Source organism: Panulirus ornatus, chromosome 9, assembly GCF_036320965.1.
Source record: "Panulirus ornatus isolate Po-2019 chromosome 9, ASM3632096v1, whole genome shotgun sequence".
Taxonomy (NCBI): domain Eukaryota; kingdom Metazoa; phylum Arthropoda; class Malacostraca; order Decapoda; family Palinuridae; genus Panulirus; species Panulirus ornatus.
In genome coordinates, this window is record NC_092232.1 from 44,508,668 (window position 1) to 44,530,905 (window position 22,238).

Consider the following 22,238-nt stretch of genomic DNA (forward strand, 5'->3'; position numbering starts at 1 on the left):
ACTTACTCGATCAAACCACCTCACACCACACATTGTCCTCAAACATATCATTTCCAGCACATCCATCCTCCTGCGCACAACTCTATCCATAGCCCACGCCTCGCAACCATACAACATTGTTGGAACCACTATTCCTTCAAACATACCCATTTTTGCTTTCTGAGATAATGTTCTCGACTTCCACACATTCTTCAAGGCTCCCAGAATTTTCGCCCCCTCCCCCACCCTATGATCCACTTCCGCTTCCATGGTTCCATCCGCTGCCAGATCCACTCCCAGATATCTAAAACACTTTACTTCTTCCAGTTTTTCTCCATTCAAACTCACCTCCCAATTGACTTGACCCTCAACCCTACTGTACCTAATAACCTTGCTCTTATTCACATTTACTCTTAACTTTCTTCTTTCACACACTTTACCAAACTCAGTCACCAGCTTCTGCAGTTTCTCACATGAATCAGCCACCAGCGCTGTATCATCAGCGAACAACAACTGACTCACTTCCCAAGCTCTCTCATCCCCAACAGACTTCATACTTGCCCCTCTTTCCAAAACTCTTGCATTCACCTCCCTAACAACCCCATCCATAAACATGTATATATATATATATATATATATATATATATATATATATATATATATATATATAGTTATTATACAACAGCACCCCTTTGTGAAAGAGGCTTGTAGTTTTAAACCCCAGGAAACACCTTCCAGGAGCTCCTGCAGCAACAGGGACAGGATAAACTTCTTTGAAAATGAGAATCTTTTGACAGTATTGCTTCACAGTGTAACCTCAAGTAGGTGCACTTCAGCAACACTCATTACTATATAAGACTGCATATACATGAGAAAGTCATGCACAGGCAGGGTTAGCATGGAAGAATGTAGGAGAAATAATTACAAAAATAGATGGATTTGTATGTAGCATTTATGGACCTGAAGAAGGCATGTGATAGGGTTGATAGAGATGCTTTGTAGAAAGACTTAAGAGTATATGGTGTGGGAGATAATTTGCTAGAAGCATTGAAAAATAATTACCAAGGATGTAAGGCATGTGTGCGAGCAGGGAGAGGAGAGTGATTTGTTCCCAGTAAATGTCGATCTGGGGCAGGGGCATGTGATGTCCCTATGGTTGTTTAATTTATTAATGGATGGGGTGGTTAGGGAGGTAAATGCAAGAGTTTTGGAGAGAGAGAGAGAGAGAGAGAGAGAGAGAGAGAGAGGCAAGTATGCAGTCTTTTGGGGATGAGAGGGTCCTTGGAAGTTAGTCAGTTGTTGTTCACCGATGATACCGCACTAATGGCTGATTCTGGTGAGAGGCTGCAGAAGTTGGTGACTGAGTTTGGAAAAGTGTATGAAAGGAGAAAGTTGAGAGTAAATTTGAATAGGGACAAGGCTATTAAGTTCAGTAGGGTTATGGGAAAAGTTAATTAGAATGTAATTTTGAGTGGAGAAAAATTTGAGGAAGTGAAGTGCTTAGATATCTGGGAGTGGACTTAGCAGCGAATGGAACCATGGAAGTGGAAGTGAATCACAGGCTTGTGAAGGTTCTGAGAGTGATGGAGAGCAAAAATGGGTATGTTTGAAGGAATAATAGTTCCAGCAATACTATATGGTTGTAAGGCATGGGCTATAGATAGGGTTGTACGGAGGAGGGTGGATGTGTTGCAAATGAAATGTTTGAGGACAATATGTGGTGTGAGGTGGTTTGCTCGAGTAAGTAATGAAAGGGTAAAAGAGATGTTTGAAAATAAAAAGAGTGTAGTTGAGAGAGTACAAGAGGGTGTGCTGAAATGGTGTGGGCACATGGAGAGAATGAGTGAGGAAAGATTGGCAAAGAGGATACATGTGTCAGAGGTTGAGGGAACATGGAAAAGCAGGAGACCAAAGTGGAGGTGAAAAAGATTTTGAGCAATCGGGGCCTAAACATACAGGAAAGTGAGAGGAGTACAGGGAGAAGAGTGAATCAGAATGAAGTGTATACTGGGGTTGATGTGCTGTCATTGGATTGAACTAGGGTATGTGAAACATTTAGTGGAGAAAGAATACTTCTCACATATTCCCCATGTGTCATACAAGGTGACTAAAGGGGTAGAAGCAGGGGACTGGAAACCCTCCCCTTCTTGTATTTCATTTTCTAAAGGAGGAAACAGAAAGAGTCAAGTGGGGAGTGCTCATCCTCCTCAAAGGCTCAGATTGGGGTGTCTGAATGTTTGTGGATGTAACCAAGATGAGAAGAAAGGAGAGATACTATGTTTGAGGAAAAAAACCTGGATGTTCTGGCTCAGAGTGAAATGAAGCTCAAGGCTAAAGGGGAAGAATGGTTTGGAAAAGTCTTGAGAGTAAAGTCAGGAGTTGGTGAGAGGAAAAGAGCTAAGGAAGAAGTAGCAATACTTCTAAAGTAGGAGTTGTAGGAGAGTGTGATAGAGTGTAATGAAGTAAATTCTAGACTAACATGGGTAAAACTGAAAGTAGATGGAAAGAGATAGGTGATTATTGATGCTTATTGACCTGCTCATGAGAAGAAAGATCTTGCTTGAGAGGCAAGTGTTTTGGGAGCAGCTGAGGGACTGTGTCATCAGTTTTGGGGCAAGAAACCATGTATTAGTGACGGGTGATTTGATTGCAAGGGTGAGTAATGTAGCGGTTGAGGGTATAATTGCTGTACATGGGGTATTCAGTATTGTGAATGGAAATGAAGAGCTTGTGGATTTGTTTGCTGAAAAAAGACTGATGATTGAGAACACTTGATTTAAAAAGAGATATATACAAGTATACATATGTGAGTGTAGGAGAGATGGTCAAAGGGCATTGTTAGATTACATATTAATTGAAAGGCATGTAAAAGAGAGACTTTTGGATGTTAATGTGCTGAGTGGGGCAACTGGCAGGATGTCTGATGTCTTGGAGGCAAAGGCGAAGATTTGTAGAGGTTTTCAAAAAAGAAGAGAGAATGTCAGGGAGAAGAGAGCGGTAAGGGTAAGAGAGAGCTTGGAAAGGAAACTTGTGTGAGGAAATACCAGGACAGCTTGAGTGAAGAATGGCAAAAGGTGAGAGCTAATGATGTGAGGGGGGACTAGGTGAGGAATGCAATGTATTTAGGGAAGAAGTGATGGCATGTGCAAGACATGCATGTAGCATGAGAAAGGTGGAAGGTAGGCATATTAGAAAGGGTAGTGAGTGGTGGGATGAGGAAGTAAATATGTTAGTGAAAGAGAGAAGAGAGGCATTTGATACTTGTAAGGAAGGAGTGCAAATGACCAGGAGATTTATAAGAAGTGGCAGGAAGTCAAGAGGAAGGTGCAAGAGTTGAAAAAGAGGGCAAATGAGAGTTTGGGTGAGAGAGTATCATTAAACTTTAGGGAGAATATAAAGATGTTTTCGAAGGAGGTAAATAATGTGCATAAGCCAAGAGAACAGATGGGAACATCGATGAAGGGGGCAAGGGGGGAAGTGATAACATTTAGTGATGAAGTGAGGAGGAGATGGAGTGAGTATTTTGAAGGTTTGTTGAATGTGTTTGATGATAGGGTAGCAGATGTAGGGTGATATGTTTGCGGTGGTGTGCAAAGTGAGAGTCATGGAAATTGGTTTGGTGAAGAGAGAAGAGGTGGTGAAAGCCTTATTTGGATGGTTTTGCTGTTGAATTTATTAGGAAAGGGGGTGTATGGTGTTGATTGGTTAGTAAGGATATTCAATGTATGTTTGGATCATGAAGTGCTTGAGGATTGGCAGAATGCATACATACTGCCACTGTACAAAGGCAAAGGGGATAAAGGAGAGTGATCAAACAACAGAGGTATCTGGTTGAGCATTGCTGGAAAATTGTATGGGAGGGTATTGATTGAGAGGGTAAAGGTATGTACAGAGCATCAGACTGGGGAGGAGCAGTGTGGTTTCTGAAGTGGTAGAGGATGTTTGGATCATATTTGCTTTGAAGAATGTGTGTGGGAAATACTTAGAAAAACAGATGGATTTGTATGTGGCATTTATGGATGTGTAGAAGACATATGACAGGATGGATAGAAATGCTTTGTGGAAGTCTGAAGAGTATACAGTGTGGGAGGTAAGCTGCTAGAAGCAATGAGAAGTTTTTATCAAGGGTGTACGGAATGTGTACAAGTAGGAAGAGAGGAGAGTGATTGCTTCCTAGTGAAGGTCAGTCTGCGGCAGGGGTGTGTGATGTCCCCATGGTTGTTTAATTTTTTTATGGATGGGGTGGTTGGGGAGGTTAATACAACAGTTTTAGAGAGAGGTGCAGTTATGCAGTCTGTTGGGGATGAGAGGGACTGGGAAGGAAGTCAGTTGTTGTTTGCCAGTGATACAGCACTGGTGGTTAATTCTCGTGAGAAACTGCAGAAGTTGGTGACTGAGTTTGGAAAAGTGTGTCAAAGGAGAAAGTTGAGATTAAATGTGAATTAGAACAAGGTTATTAGGTTCAGCATGGTTAAGGGACAAGTTTGCTGGGATGTGAGATTGAATGGAGAAAAATTGGAGGAAGTGAAGTGTTGTAGATATCTGGAAGTGGACCTAGCAGCAAATGGAAGCATAGAGGTGAAAGTAAGTCATAGGGTGGGGAAGGGATGTAAGAGTAGGGTGAGAGAGTATCATTAAATTTTAGGGAGAATAAAAAGATGTTTTGGAAGGAGATTAGTAATGTGCATAAGACAAAAGAACTAATGGGAACATCTATGAAGGGGGGAAGCGATAACAGGTAGTGATGAAGTGAGAGGGAGATGGTGCAAGTATTTTGAAGGTTTGTTGAATGTGTATGATGATAGAGTGGCAGATGTAGGGTATTTTGGTCAGGTGGTGTGCAAAGTGAGAGAGTCAGGGAGAGTGGTTTGGTGAAGAGAGAGGAGGTGGTGAGAGCCTTGCAGAAGATGAAATCTGGCAAGGCAGTGGGTTTGGATGGTATTGCAGTTGAGTTTATTAAGAAGGGGTGACTGTGTTGTTGATTGGTTGGTAAGGATATTCAATGTATGTTTGGATCATGGTGAAGTGCCCAAGGATTGGCAGAATGCATGTATAGTATGATTAAAGGGGATGGTATGAGAGGAAGACCGCTTGTGACATGGGGAAATAGAGTGGAAGGGTACATTTAGGAAGAGAAATGGGGAAGTATGGCATGTAAGGACAGGAATAGTTAAGAGACTCTTAAGTTGTGGCCATCCCATTGATGGGAATTCTTACAAATGGGCATCAGAGACATTTCTTTCCCTACACATTGAAGCTTTGGAACTCTCTATGCTCTTACTTCTTTCCCAATAACTATGATCTGGCTCTTTTTAAAAGACAGGTTTTCAGTTCCTCCAAAATTTGTAAATACTTTTCCTTGTCTCTTCCTCTTCCCTTTCATTAATGTCTTTATATTTTAATTAAGGCTCAGCCTTGATGTGGACTTTTGTCCATGACAGGAGCCTCCAACTAAAAAAAAGATCAGTATATTTCATTCATTACTTTTACTCTGATGTGTAGAAGTTTCTAGGTGTTTTAGCTCAAGGCACTACAACGTGTGGGGTTGTCTTAAATGTCTTGTGCATCTCCACTTTGCATGTTTTATTGTGTATTTTACCTACACCGGAAGTTGAATACTTGCTAATAAAATGATTTGTAATATATGATAAAAAAAAAATTTATTATTATAAGTGTGATTAACTTGTATTAACTTTCTAAAATGGGAAACAGAAGAAGGAGTCACGCGGGGAGTGATCATCCTCCTCGAAGGCTCAGAGTGGGGTGCCTAAATGTGTGTGGATGTAACCAAGATGTGAAAAAAAGGAGAGATAGGTAGTATGTTTGAGGAAAGGAACCTGGATGTTTTGGCTCTGAGTGAAACGAAGCTCAAGGGTAAAGGGGAAGAGTGGTTTGGAAATGTCTGGGGAGTGAAGTCAGGGGTTAGTGAGAGGACAAGAGCAAGGGAAGGAGTAGCAATACTCCTGAAACAGGAGTTGTGGGAGTATGTGATAGAATGTAAGAAAGTAAATTCTCGATTAATATGGGTAAAATTGAAAGTTGATGGAGAGAGGTGGGTGATTATTGGTGCATATGCACCTGGGCATGAGAAGAAAGATCATGAGAGGCAAGTGTTTTGGGAGCAGCTGAATGAGTGTGTTAGCGGTTTTGATGCACGAGACCGGGTTATAGTGATGGGTGATTTGAATGCAAAGGTGAGTAATGTGGCAGTTGAGGGAATAATTGGTATGCATGGGGTGTTCAGTGTTGTAAATGGAAATGGTGAAGAGCTTGTAGATTTATGTGCTGAAAAAGGACTGATGATTGGGAATACCTGGTTTAAAAAGCGAGATATACATAAGTATACTTATGTAAGCAGGAGAGATGGCCAGAGAGCGTTATTGGATTACGTGTTAATTGACAGGCGTGCGAAAGAGAGACTTTTGGATGTTAATGTGCTGAGAGGTGCAACTGGAGGGATGTCTGATCATTATCTTGTGGAGGCTAAGGTGAAGATTAGTATGGGTTTTCAGAAAAGAGGAGTGAATGTTGGGGTGAAGAAGGTGGTGAGAGTAAGTGAGCTTGGGAAGGAGACCTGTGTGGGGAAGTACCAGGAGAGACTGTGTACAGAATGGAAAAAGGTGAGAACAATGGAAGTAAGGGGAGTGGGGGAGGAATGGGATGTATTTAGGGAATCAGTGATGGATTGCGCAAAAGATGCTTGTGGCATGAGAAGAGTGGGAGGTGGGCTGTTTAGAAAGGGTAGTGAGTGGTGGGATGAAGAAGTAAGAGTATTAGTGAAAGAGAAGAGAGAGGCATTTGGACGATTTTTGCAGGGAAAAAATGCAATTGAGTGGGAGAAGTATAAAAGAAAGAGACAGGAGGTCAAGAGAAAGGTGCAAGAGGTGAAAAAAAGGGCAAATGAGAGTTGGGGTGAGAGACTATCAGTAAATTTTAGGGAGAATAAAAAGATGTTCTGGAAGGAGGTAAATAGGGTGCGTAAGACAAGGGAGCAAATGGGAACTTCAGTGAAGGGCGTAAATGGGGAGGTGATAACAAGTAGTGGTGATGTGAGAAGGAGATGGAATGAGTATTTTGAAGGTTTGTTGAATGTGTCTGATGACAGAGTGGCAGATATAGGGTGTTTTGGTCGAGGTGGTGTGCAAAGTGAGAGGGTTAGGGAAAATGATTTGGTAAACAGAGAAGAGGTAGTAAAAGCTTTGCGGAAGATGAAAGCCGGCAAGGCAGCAGGTTTGGATGGTATTGCAGTGGAATTTATTAAAAAAGGGGGTGACTGTATTGTTGACTGGTTGGTAAGGTTATTTAATGTATGTATGACTCATGGTGAGGTGCCTGAGGATTGGCGGAATGCGTGCATAGTGCCATTGTACAAAGGCAAAGGGGATAAGAGTGAGTGCTCAAATTACAGAGGTATAAGTTTGTTGAGTATTCCTGGTAAACTATATGGGAGGGTATTGATTGAGAGGGTGAAGGCATGTACAGAGCATCAGATTGGGGAAGAGCAGTGCGGTTTCAGAAGTGGTAGAGGATGTGTGGATCAGGTGTTTGCTTTGAAGAATGTATGTGAGAAATACTTAGAAAAGCAAATGGATTTGTATGTAGCATTTATGGATCTGGAGAAGGCATATGATAGAGTTGATAGAGATGCTCTGTGGAAGGTATTAAGAATATATGGTGTGGGAGGCAAGTTGTTAGAAGCAGTGAAAAGTTTTTATCGAGGATGTAAGGCATGTGTACGTGTAGGAAGAGAGGAAAGTGATTGGTTCTCAGTGAATGTAGGTTTGCGGCAGGGGTGTGTGATGTCTCCATGGTTGTTTAATTTGTTTATGGATGGGGTTGTTAGGGAGGTAAATGCAAGAGTCCTGGAAAGAGGGGCAAGTATGAAGTCTGTTGGGGATGAGAGAGCTTGGGAAGTGAGTCAGTTGTTGTTCGCTGATGATACAGCGCTGGTGGCTGATTCATGTGAGAAACTGCAGAAGCTGGTGACTGAGTTTGGTAAAGTGTGTGGAAGAAGAAAGTTAAGAGTAAATGTGAATAAGAGCAAGGTTATTAGGTACAGTAGGGTTGAGGGTCAAGTCAATTGGGAGGTGAGTTTGAATGGAGAAAAACTGGAGGAAGTGAAGTGTTTTAGATATCTGGGAGTGGATCTGTCAGCGGATGGAACCATGGAAGCGGAAGTGGATCATAGGGTGGGGGAGGGGGCGAAAATTTTGGGAGCCTTGAAAAATGTGTGGAAGTCGAGAACATTATCTCGGAAAGCAAAAATGGGTATGTTTGAAGGAATAGTGGTTCCAACAATGTTGTATGGTTGCGAGGCGTGGGCTATGGATAGAGTTGTGCGCAGGAGGATGGATGTGCTGGAAATGAGATGTTTGAGGACAATGTGTGGTGTGAGGTGGTTTGATCGAGTAAGTAACGTAAGGGTAAGAGAGATGTGTGGAAATAAAAAAGAGCGTGGTTGAGAGAGCAGAAGAGGGTGTTTTGAAATGGTTTGGGCACATGGAGAGAATGAGTGAGGAAAGATTGACCAAGAGGATATATGTGTCGGAGGTGGAGGGAACGAGGAGAAGAGGGAGACCAAATTGGAGGTGGAAAGATGGAGTGAAAAAGATTTTGTGTGATCGGGGCCTGAACATGCAGGAGGGTGAAAGGAGGGCAAGGAATAGAGTGAATTGGAGCGATGTGGTATACAGGGGTTGACGTGCTGTCAGTGGATTGAATCAAGGCATGTGAAGCGTCTGGGGTAAACCATGGAAAGCTGTGTAGGTATGTATATTTGCGTGTGTGGACGTGTGTATGTACGTGTGTATGGGGGTTGGGCCATTTCTTTCGTCTGTTTCCTCGCGCTACCTCGCAAACGCGGGAGACAGCGACAAAGTATAAAAAAAAAAAAAAAAAAAAAAAAAAAAAAAAAAAGTGTGATTCATAAGATGCACTGTTGTTGAGGTCAAGTGAGCACTGGCAACACTGCCTCCATTTCTGCTAGAAAAATCTTCTCCTGCCTCATCTTGGCCAACTTTCAGTGGTGGAAAAGTCAGTGTACATAGAATTACTCTCCATATGACCCAAAGATAGATCATCATTGCCAAATAGTTCATGATTATCTTCCACCGGGCAACTCTAAGAACTGCTCAGTTTCCTTCGTAGAAAACTCTTGAAAAGTGCTATCATTGGCATGGCTGGAGGATGACTGACTGTTAGAAGAAGGTACTGAGCACTGCCACCTTGACAGCCACAAAGGCTCAGCAAGTGGCCTTAAGATTGAAGAGGCACAAAACTCGATGTTTGAATACCCTGCTGTAGAGGTATTCAAACCTGCTGTAGAGCTATGCAGCACTGCATTTGTAGGTTGTAGAAAAAGAGGTGCTACATGTTGGAATGAAGATTAATGAAACTAGATGAAGAAAATTATTGGAATAAGAAGCCGCTAGATCTTCTAGAAAACAGCAGTGGATGGAGAGCAGTGTGAGAATATATATTCCTGCATATAAAAGTTAGAAGAATGGTATGTATGAATGAAAGGAAAGCATATGAGAATCTCAGAAAAAAATACTCTGGAAAGAAAATTAAAAGATAAGTATATGTAAGCAACATAACAAGTCTGGGAGAATTAAACATGAAAGAGATGGAGAAATTATGTTAAAGAACTGATTTGAAATGATGGTGAAAGAGGTGCGTCTATTGGTACATTAGCATTAGTGGTAAGTTGTGAGAGATAAAGACCTTGGAAATGAAAAATAAGAAGAGAAGTAGATTTCACAAAGAATGGAAAAGTAGAATGATGAAGCTCAGATCCATCTTCTTTGAAAACCACTCACCCTACCTCTCTTTGTACACATATGCATCCCTTACACTTCTAATGAAAACTCCTGCCTACTTTTACTTCCATTTGCATGTTGATTTCACCTTCCACAGGGTCTCTGTTAACCCTGACATGCACTTTCACCAGATCCATAATTGCCACATACGTCTCTTTCTTGCTCTTAGTATATCTCAAAAAGATATATGTATCTATTCATTTTTGATATTTTACAAGTATGTCTGCTGTTTTTGCCAGCTGGTCTTCTCACACGTGACCCAAGACGGCGTGAAAGGAAAAAGCCAGGACAGAAGGGTGCAAGAGCAAAGTTTACATGGAAAAAGCGATGATTCTCTTGTATACAACTCATCACAACTTATTTCGGTATAAAGATATTACAGTGACAAGGATGTTCAGTTGAACCAGGCAGCAGTAACAATTCTTATAAGAAATTTTTTTTTACTGTATATTTTGAGTCTTTGGCTGCTGTTAATCATTATAATGTTAGTCATTATAATCCTTATAAAAACATTTGCGTAATGTGTGTTTTCTTTAACCTTTGATGTTATTTGAAATGGGTCGCTATCTTAAGGGATTCCATTTTGTTAGAAAAGAATGGAATTCCTAGTGAGAACCTCAAAACAACAGAGATGTGTAGTGCTTGTTGATAAACATCTTTCATCCAACTTTGCTTAAGAGTAAACCCAAATACTTTCTGTGAGTACTTGCATTCCCTTATTTGAAGAGATGGAAAAGGAGCTTTCCAATTTTAGATGCTTGCAAGAGAAGGATTTTTTTGTGTATGTGAAATATGTTTGTCTCCCAGTCCCCTTTTATATTAAAGTGAATGTGTATACTTGTTTGTAACATTGAGAAAAAGTTGAATGTAATTCTTATTATGCAAGTGACTTGTAAATCGTGCACCATCTCCCAGCCTTTCTTTTTGGTAGTACATTCATTTCTTTGAATGTCTTTGTTCTTCACATTCACATCTTTTAGCTTCTTCTTCTCATTCATTAACATACGTGTGAGTTTTTGTGCAATTATCATATTGCACTGTATGGGGAGGGAGTTTTACACACACGGCCTCATCTCTCAAACACTTTCAACTTCTATATGCCATCCACATTTGCAGTTTTATCATTCATTTCATTCCATTCATACATTACTTTTATGTTACACAAGAACTTCCTTACATCTTGTATAACAAGTTACATCCCTAATTTCATGTTATGGCCTTGGGCTTTTTGGTCCTCTCATCTTCTGAAGAAGTGTTCATCATTGACATAATAATGGTTATAAACTTAAAAACGTTGTGATCAGGTCACCCCTCACTCTTCTTTTATCCATTGTGGACAAATTTCAGGCCTCTAAGCTTTCTCTGTAACTCAGTTCCTTTAAGTTCCATCGTTGTAACCTTCCTTTGGACCTTCTTTGTTATTTCTTTGTGCTTCTTGAAGTGCAGTGACCAGATATGAGAATCATTCTAATTTTGGCCTGCTTTAGAATGTGAAGAACTATCTGAATATTTCCTTATCCTTATGCTAGAAAGCCATTCCAATATTTGTTGGCAGATTTCATTTTCATTACTATTCTCCTAATGTAAGACTCTTTCTATGCCCAAGTATTTGTCACAAACAGATCCCTGAAGTTTATTTCTTGCTACATAATATTGATGTTGAGGCCTTCCTTTGCTATCCCATAATCATTACTTTACACTTACTTGAATTGAATTTCAGACCAACTTTGAAGTTTGTCTAGTTACCCATGTAGGTTGATGCAATTGTCTTCAAGTTCTTTAAGCAGGAGTCCAATGCTTAAGCCAAATTATTTGCAAAAATCAAGGAAAGCAGTCATCCAAGAACAGACCCCTGTGGCATGCAGCTGGCAGCAGGTATGGGATAATACTCACAAATCTGGAGTGGTTTATCCTCCAACTTTTTATTAACCAGAATGGAATCAGAAGCCTTCCATGTCATTAATTCTCCTGGCCTCATCTCTCTTCATCCTTCCCTTTCCATTTGCCACAATGTTGCTGCTTTCTCCCTGCAGTATTCTATAGGTATTGATATGGCTGTAGTTCTCATGAACTGTCTGAATGTGTCCATATCCTCAGGGTTTGGACCCATGGCATACATTTGGCTTCTGCTTCCCAAATAGTAGGATTGTCTGTTATATTGTTGCCTCTTCCCCTCAAACATTCCCTCGGATAGTTAATCCAAGGAATTCTCTTCCTTCTTTTGTCTTCTCCCCACACATAACTGAACTTCATTTGTGAACCAGGTGTACAAATACCTGCGGCAAGCCATGATTAATGTCTGTGTTCCCTTTCTTTTATTTCTTCTTTCTCCTAAGGTGGCCTTGATTGGGGGATACTTTACTCATGCCACATTGGTCACTGTAAAGCATAAAACTTATAGATGTGATAAAGAGGAACTCTTGAGTGTGAATAGTGTTGAGAGAGGCAGCTGGTGGGACGTGTGATCATCATCTAGTTGAAGCAAAGATGAAGATTCATAAAGGTTTTCAGAAAAGGGAAAATGATGAGTGAGGAGAGTGTTGTAAGCTTGGTAAAGAGACTTGTGTGAGGAAATGCCAGACAGAATAAGATGTTTTAGGAGATGTTAATAATATGAGATAAACAAGAAAACAAATGGAAGTGGAAGGGGAAGTGGAAACAGGTAGTGATGAGAACAAGAGATGGAGTATTTTGAAGGATTGTTAAATGTATTTGTTGATGGGGTGACACATAAATGGAGTTTGAGTTGGGGAATTATTCAAAGTGAGTCATGGCAAGCGATTTAGTGAAGAAAGAAGAGGTGGTGAAAGCCTTGCATGAGAAGTAATGTGGCAAGGAAGCTGGAGTTGATGGCATGGCAGTTTATTTTCTTAAGAAAGAGAGTGACTGTGTTGTTGAGTGGTTAGTTAGAATTTTCAGTGTATATATGAATCATAGTGAGTTGCCTTAGGATCAGTGAAATGCATGTACAGTGCTACTGTATTTAGGCAAGGGGGACAAAGGCGTGTGTTCGAATTACAGGGGGAAAAGTTTGGTGAACGTACCTGGCAAGTTGTATAGCAGCGGTGATTGAGAGGTTGAAGGCATGTACAGAGCATCAGACTGGGGAGGATTAGTATGGTTTCTTGAGTAGAAGAGGATGTGTGGATCAGTTGTTTGCTTTTTCAGAATATGCAGGAGAAAACATATGTTAGAAAGTAGGGTCTAACAAATATATGGTATGGGGGAGGAAAGCTCCCATACTACAAGAATGTGATGAGTGTGCTCAAGTACTTAGAGAGGAAGGTATGCGGTTTCAGATGAAGGTAAGTCTGGTGTGGTGAGGAAGTTAAATGCAAGGGGTCTTGGAGAAAGGGGCAAGTATGTAGTCTGTAAGGGGTGAAAGGGCTTCGGAAGTGAATAAGTTTTTGTTTGCTTGTGGCACAGCAGCACTGGTGGCAAATTCAAGTGAGAGATTACAGAAACTTATGTCTGAGTTTGGGAGAATGTGTGAAGGGAGGAAGTTGAGAGTAAATGTGAATTCTGAGTGTGAGTTTGAACAGAGACATTTAGCAGGAAATGCAGTATTTTAGAACCTGGGGTGGACATAGCAGCAAATGGAACCCTGGAAGGGCAAGTGAGTCATAGAGTGGGTGAAGGCCCTAGGAGCACTAAGGAATGTCTTGAAAGAGTTATTATCTTTTTTCCTAGACTCATCATGGACAAAAGTTAGGCTCCAGTCATGGACAAAAGTCCACATCAAGATCAGGCTTTGATTGAAATATAGAGAGGACATGAAAAGGAGAAAGAAGAGACAAGGGAAATTATCTACAAATTTGGAAGAAGTTTCAAATCATAATAATAGGGAAAAACATGAGACGATAGAGAATTCCAAAGCTGGAAGGTGTAGGGAACAAACAACTGCCAAAATGGCTCAGTAAACATGTGATGCAGCAGTTTGCCAAGTATTTCATGGCCTAGCTAGTGGTGGGGACTTACAACCAGCCAGCTCTCAGGAGGAAAAACCAAAGTAATACCTATAGAAGATGGATAATGAGCCAACTTTGTGGCATAGGGCAAGTAGATCATGTCTGAAAGTTAGTCAGGAAGATTTATGAGTTGGACCACTCACCTCAACTGACCACTTTCACCTCAACTCTGTCAAGTGAGGATACAGAGTAAGAAGTACCCCAGATATGAGAAAAGTACTTCAAAAAAAGGACAGATCCATCCTTTGTATGAACGGAGCAACTGTTCCGAGAATGAATTTTGACATTGAGAAAGAATACTTCCCACGCATTCCTCACGTGTCGTAGAAGGCGACTTAAGGGGACGGGAGCGGGGGGCCAGAAACCCTCCCCTCCTTGTATTTTAACTTTCTAAAAGGGGAAACAGAAGAAGGAGTCACGCGAGGAGTGCTCTAAAAGGGGAAACAGAAGAAGGAGTCACGCGAGGAGTGCTCATCCTCCTTGAAGGCTCAGATTGGGGTGTCTAAATGTGTGTGGATGTAACCAAGATGAGAAAAAAGGAGAGATAGGTGGTATGTTTGAGGAAAGGAACCTGGATGTTTTGGCTGTGAGTGAAACAAAGCTCAAGGGTAAAGGGGAAGAGTGGTTTGGGAATGTCTTGGGAGTAAAGTCAAGGGTTAGTGAGAGGACAAGAGCAAGGGAAGGAGTAGCACTACTCCTGAATCAGTTGTTGTGGGAGTATGTGATAGAGTGTAAGAAAGTAAATTCTAGATTGACATGGGCAAAACTGAAAGTTGATGGAAAGAGATGGGTGATTATTGGTGCATATGCACCTGGGCATGAGAAGAATGATCATGAGAGGCAAGTGTTTTGGGAGCAGCTGAATGAGTGTGTTAGTGGTTTTGATGCACAAGACCGGGTTATAGTGATGGGTGATTTGAATGCAAAGGTGAGTAATGTGGCAGTTGAGGGAATAATCGGTATACATGGAGTGTTCAGTGTTGTAAATGGAAATGGTGAAGAGCTTGTAGAAATATGTGCTGAAAAAGGACTGGTGATTGGGAATACCTGGTTTAAAAAGCGAGATATACATAAGTATACTTATGTAAGTAGGAGAGATGGCCAGAGAGCGTTATTGGATTAGGTGTTAATTGATAGACACACGAAAGAGAGACTTTTGGATGTTAATGTGCTGAGAGGTGCAACTGGAGGGATGTCTGATCATTATCTTGTGGAGGCGAAGGTGAAGATTTGTGGGGGTTTTCAGAAAAAAAGAGAGAATGTTGGGGTGAAGAGAGTGGTGAGAGTAAGTGAGCTTGGGAAGGAGACTTGTGTGAGGAAGTACCAGGAGAGACTGAGTACAGAATGGAAAAAGATGAGAACAAAGGAGGTAAGGGGAGTGGGGGAGGAATGGGATGTATTTAGGGAAGCAGTGATGGCTTGCGCAAAAGATGCTTGTGGCATGAGAAGCGTGGGAGGTGGGTTGATTAGAAAAGGTAGTGAGTGGTGGGATGAAGAAGTAAGATTATTAGTGAAACAGAAGAGAGAGGCATTTGGACAATTTTTGCAGGGAAAAAATGCAAATGAGTGGGAGAGGTATAAAAGAAAGAGGCAGGAGGTCAAGAGAAAGGTGCAAGAGGTGAAAAAGAGGGCAAATGAGAGTTGGGGTGAGAGAGTATCATTAGATTTCAGAGAGAATAAAAAGATGTTTTGGAAGGAGGTAAATAAAGTGCGTAAGACAAGGGAGCAAATGGGAACTTCAGTGAAGGGGGCTAATGGGGAGATGATAACAAGTAGTGGTGATGTGAGAAGGAGATGGAGTGAGTATTTTGAAGGTTTGTTGAATGTGTTTTTTGATAGAGTGGCAGATATAGGGTGTTTTGGTCGAGGTGGTGTGCAAAGTGAGAGGGTTAGGGAAAATGATTTGGTAAATAGAGAAGAGGTAGTAAAAGCTTTGCGGAAGATGAAAGCCGGCAAGGCAGCAGGTTTGGATGGTATTGCAGTGGAATTTATCAAAAAAGGGGGTGACTGTATTGTTGACTGGTTGGTAAGGTTATTCAATGTATGTATGATTCATGGTGAGGTGCCTGAGGATTGGTGGAATGTTTGCATAGTGCCATTGTACAAAGGCAAAGGGGATAAGAGTGAGTGCTCAAATTACAGAGGTATAAGTTTGTTGAGTATTCCTGGTAAATTATATGGGAGGGTATTGATTGAGAGGGTGAAGGCATGTACAGAGCATCAGATTGGGGAAGAGCAGTGTGGTTTCAGAAGTGGTAGAGGATGTGTGGATCAGGTGTTTGCTTTGAAGAATGTATGTGAGAAATACTTAGAAAAGCAAATGGATTTGTATGTAGCATTTATGGATCTGGAGAAGGCATATGATAGAGTTGATATAGATGCTCTGTGGAAGGTTTTAAGGTTATATGGTGTGGGAGGCAAGCTGTTAGAAGCAGTGAAAAGTTTTTATCGGGGATGTAAGGCATGTGTACGTGTAGGAAGAGAGGAAAGTGATTGGTTCTCAGTGAATGTAGGTTTGCGGCAGGGTTGTGTGATGTCTCCATGGTTGTTTAATTTGTTTATGGATGGGGTTGTTAGGGAGGTGAATGCAAGAGTTTGGAAAGAGGGGCAAGTATGCAGTCTGTTGTGGATGAGAGAGCTTGGGAAGTGAGTCACTTGTTGTTCGCTGATGATACAGCGCTGGTGGCTGATTCATGTAAGAAACTGCAGAAGCTGGTGACTGAGTTTGGTAAAGTGTGTGAAAGAAGAAAGTTAAGAGTAAATGTGAATAAGAGCAAGGTCATTAGGTACAGTAGGGTTGAGGGTCAAGTCAATTGGGAGGTAAGTTTGAATGGAGAAAAACTGGAGGAAGTTAAGTGTTTTAGATATCTGGGAGTGGATCTGGCAGCGGATGGAACCATGGAAGTGGAAGTGAATCATATGGTGGGGGAGGGGGCGAAAATTCTGGGAGCATTGAAGAATGTTTGGAAGTCGAGAACATTATCTCGGAAAGCAAAAATGGCTATGTTAGAAGTAATAGTGGTTCCAACAATGTTGTATGGTTGCGAGGCTTGGGCTATGGATAGAGTTGTGCGCAGGAGGGTGGATGTGCTGGAAATGAGATGTTTGAGGACAATATGTGGTGTGAGGTGGTTTGATCAAGTAATTAACGTAAGGGTAAGAGAGATGTGTGGAAATAAAAAGAGTGTGGTTGAGAGAGCAGAAAAGGGTGTTTTGAAATGTTTTGGTCACATGGAGAGAATTAGTGAGGAAAGATTGACCAAGAGGATATGTGTGTCAGAGGTGGAGGGAACGAGGAGAAGTGGGAGACCAAATTGGAGGTGGAAAGATGGAGTGAAAAAGATTTTGAGTGATTGGGGCCTGAACATGCAGAAGGGTGAAAGGCGTGCAAGGAATAGAGTGAATTGGAACGATGTGGTATACCGGGGTCGACATGCTGTCAATGGATTGAACTAGGGCATGTGAAGCATCTGGGGTAAACCATGGAAAGTTGTGTGGGGCCTGGATGTGGAAAGGGAGCTGTGGTTTCGGTGCATTATTACATGACAGCTAGAGACTGAGTGTGAACAAATGGGCCTTTGTTATCTTTTCCTAGCGCTACCTCGCACACATGAGGGGGGAGGGGGTTGTTATTCCATGTGTGGCGAGGTGGCGATGGGAACAAATAAAGGCAGACAGTATGAATTATGTACATGTGTATATATGTATATGTCTGTGTGTGTATATATATGTGTACATTGAGATGTATAGGTATGTATATTTGCGTGTGTGGACGTGTATGTATATGCATGTGTATGTGGGCAGGTTGGGCCATACTTTCGTCTGTTTCCTTGCGCTACCTCGCTAACGCGGGAGACAGCGACAAAGCAAAATGTAAAATAAAAAAACTGAAACAGTATGCCCAGTCTCTTAGAGGCAGACTTAGCTATTTCCATAATACAGGGTTTTCAAGAAAGAGTGAAAGTTACAGTAATACCAAATATGTACATTGTGTAAAGAGGTGGAATTACATAGCCCTTTAAGGAGAGAGGAAAGTTATGAGGAGTTTTTGATAGAGATGGGTAGAAACTGGGTCTTGGAGGTATTAAACTTAATCAGATTTTGTCTAACCAACTAAGATATCGTGTCCAATTGAGTTTATTGAGGAAACTGTGTTGTGATGAGATGCAGATCAAGTGAGAGGAGCAGAATTGAAGGATGTGGAGGAATGCAGTGTTGAGTCATCAGTGTATCAGTGCATTTGGTTATTTTTGCAAGAAATTGTTGATAAAAAGAAAATTTATAGGAGACAGGACAGAACCTTAAGGGACACCACTGTTAGTGGATAAAGGGAGAAAGACTGATCCATCAACAGCCATAGAGAAGTATCCCTCAGTTCTAGGAGTAAAGTGAGGGAGGGAAGCCAAAAGAAGGGAGCTTAGGGATGAGATCTCAATGCCACACACTATTGAAAGCTTTGGATATGTCAAGGGCAACTTCATAAGATTCCCCAAAATCTCTCAGGGATGATGACTAGACATAAATAAGATAGGAAAGAATATCACTATCAGATCTTGCCTTACAGAAGCCATACTGGTGATCAGAGAGAACACTTGAAGATTCAAGATGTCTAAGGATATGGAAGTTGAGGAAGGATTCAAAGACTTTTGAAATTTAGATGTCAGAGCAACAGGACAGTAGTTTGAGGGGTTAAAACAGTTACCTTTCTTAGGGATGAGATGTACCAACGCATGCTTCCGAGAAGGAAAAGTTCTGGTTTTTAAACAGAAATGAAACAGATGAGTAAGCACAAGGTGCAAGCTCAAAGGCATGCTCTTTCAGTACATGGAGATGCATGCTATCAGGACCATAAACCTTGCTTGTGTCTAGAAAAAGAAGTGCTTTTCTGACTATGAAAAGAGATTACAGGAAGGGGCATAGAATTAGTAAGTGAGCATCAGGAGGTGAAGAAATGTTCGCCCACCTAGGTGGAGTTTTAGGAGAAACTGAAAACAGAGTTCCTTTGTTTATGGGAGAGACAGCTATAGTATCATCAGAAAGGAAAAGTGCAGGAAAATTAGAGCAACAGAAGTTGTTAGCGATGCCCTTTACTAAAGACCAGAAAGTCCTATTGGTGGATGAAGAGAAGTTATTGCACTTTCTTTGAATAAAGGAATGCTTTGCCACATGGATAAGACAGGCCTCTGTTTCAAAACTTTTTCAAAGGTCAAAGTTTTTTTTAACTAATTTAGGTTAAGTTTTGTATGCTGAATTAAAAATGAACCTCATTTTTCTCAATCAGGTCAGGTTTTTTAGACATGCTAGATTTGAAAAAGTGTTGATATGTCTTGATTGGTATTACTGCACTGGCCTTTATGAATTATTTTTTTGTCCTAACCTGTCACAAGTGCCTTTCAGATAACCTATTTTTTTCATATCAGATCTAAATTGATACTACAATGAATTGAAAGTGTAAGAACCACCCTGACAGTTTCTGCTAGATCTGTGGGAAGGTGATTCTTTTAGACCATCAAGTAAGAATTACACATTTTGTGAAGAAGTCATATCACACTTACTTTGTAGTAAAACTAGGCGACCAAGATAAACCATTTGCCCCTTATATTTGTTGCAAAATGTGTTCAAAACCTACAGAATTAGAGGAACAAAACAAAGAAGAGTATGCTATTAGTGTTCTGAAGGTGTGGAGGGAAAGGAAAGATCATACCACAGACTATTATTTCTGCATGAAAGATCTGCAGGGTATCAATCGCAAGAATAAGTGTCATGTTCATCATCCAGAAGTTCCATCAACAGTACAACCAGTCCCCAAATGGTCCAGGTGTTCCTCTTCCTGAACCTGATGTCAACATGGAATCGTCATCCGAATCCAAGGCTGGAGATGCGACCGATGAAGATAAGTCTGGTACAATTGAGCCAGGAGAGGAGGACTAACCAGTGCCACTGATCCAAGCTGAGCTCAATGATCTCACATGAGACTTGAACCTGTCCAAGGAGTCTACTCAGCTGTTAGGTTCACAACTTCGTGAGAAATGTCTGCTGGCACCGAAGACAATGTTCTTTTGTTATAGAAACCGCAAGAAAGAGTTCTAAAAATTCTTTTCATTTGATGACGCATCTTCACTGGTCTACTGCAATAACATCATTGACCTGACTAAATCAATGGGTTTGAAGTATGACTCTGCAGAATGGAGACTTTTCATTGATTCGCTGAATAGAAGTTTCAAGACTAGGTGCAAGCATGACCCTGCAGAATGGAGACTTTTCACTGATTTGTTGAATAGAAGTTTCAAGACTAGGTGCATGCATGTCATTAAAAATGCACTTTCTCAGATCTCATATGGACTATTTTACAAGGAATTGTGGTGACTTAAGTGAAGAGCAGGGGGAACGTTTTCACAAGGACATCCAAGTAATGGAGGAACGCTATCAAGGCCGATGGGACATAACTTCTTGGCCGAGTACTGCTGGTGTCTAAAAAGAGATGTGGTTTCTGCTAAGCACAAGCAAAAGTCCTTGAAGAGGCCATTCATCCCTGGTTAGCCTATTTTCGTATTTTGTCTCTTTAGTTCTATAAGAACAACCTGCAAGGCCTACATGTAAGTAGCAGTTACATTATTCACTAGATGAATCCACTCACTGCCAATAAAACTGAAAATGAACATTTTTTGGAAGTGATTTTATTTGATATAATATACTCTGTCGCTGTCTGCCGTGTTAGCGAGGTAGCGCAAGGAAACAGACGAAAGAATGGCCCAACCCACCCACATACAGATGTATATACATACATGCCCAGACACACATACATACCTATACATTTCAAAGCATACATACATATGCATACACAGACACATGTACATATTCATACTTGTTGCCTTTATTTATTCCTGTCGCCACACCACTACACATGAAATAGCATTCTCCCCTGCCCCCCTGCGTGAGGTAGTACTAGGAAAAGACATGAGGCCACATTCATTCACACTCAGTCTCTAGCTGTCATGTATAATGCACCAAAACAGCAGCTTCCTTTCCACATCCAGTTCCCACAAAACTTTCCATGGTTTATCCAGACGCTTCACATGCACCTGGTTCAATCCATTGACAGCATGTCAACCCGAGAATATCACATTGTTCCAATTCACTCTATTCCTTGCACACCTTTTACCCTCCTGTATGTTCAGGCCCAGATCACTCAAAATCTTTTTCACTCCATCCTCCCACCTCCTATATGGTCTCCCACTTCTCGTTCCCTCCACCTCTGACACATATATCCTCTTTGTGAATCTTTCCTCACTTATTCTCTCCATGTGACCAAACCATTTCAATACACCCTCTTCTGCTCTCTCTGCCACACTCTTTTTATTACCACACATCTCTCTTACCCTTTCATTACTACTTAATCAAACCACCTCACACCACATATTGTCCTCAAACATTTCATTTCAAACACTTTCACCCTCCTCCGCACAACCCTATCTATAGCCCACGCCTTGCAACCATATAACATTATTGGAACCACTATTCCCTCAAACATACCCAGTACTGCTCTCTGAAATAACATTCTCGCCTTCCACGCATTCTTCAACACTCCCAGAAACTTCACCCCCTCCTCCACCCTGTGATTCACTTCTGCTTCCATGGCTCCATCTGCTGCCAAATCCACTCCCAGATATCTAAAACACCTCATTTCCTCCAGTTTTTCCCTATTCAAACTTACCTACCAATTGACTTGTCCCTCAACCCTAGTGAACCTAATAACCTTGCTCTTATTCACTCTCAGCTTTCTTCTTTCACACACTTTACGAAACTCAGTCACCAGCTTCTGCAGTTTCTCACCTGAATCAGCCACCAGCACTGTATCATCAGCTAACAACAACTCATTCACTTCCCAAGCCCTCTCATCGACAGCAGACTGCATACTTGCCCCTCTCTCCAAAACTCTTGCATTCACCTAACAACCCCATCCATAAACAAATTAAACAACCATGGAGACATCACGCACCCCTGCCGCAAACCAACATTTACTGGGAACCAATCACTTTCCTCTCTTCCTACTTGTACATATGCCTTACATCCTCAATAAAAACTTGTCACTGCTTCTAGCAACTTACCTCCCAAACCATATACTCTTAATACCTTCCACAGAGCACCTCTATCAACTCTGTCATATGCCTTCTCCAGATCCATAAATGCCACATACAAATCCATTTGTTTTTCTAAGTATTTCTCACATACATTCTTCAAAGCAAACACCTGATCCACACATCCTCTACCACTTCTGAAACCACACTGCTCTTCCCCAATCTGATGCTATGTACATGCCTTCACCCTCTCCATCAATACCCTCCCATATAATTTCCCAGGAATACTCAACAAACTTATACTTCTGTAATTTGAACACTCACCTTTATCCCCTTTGCCTTTGTACAATGGCACTATGCATGCATTCTGCCAATCCTCAGGCACTTCACCATAC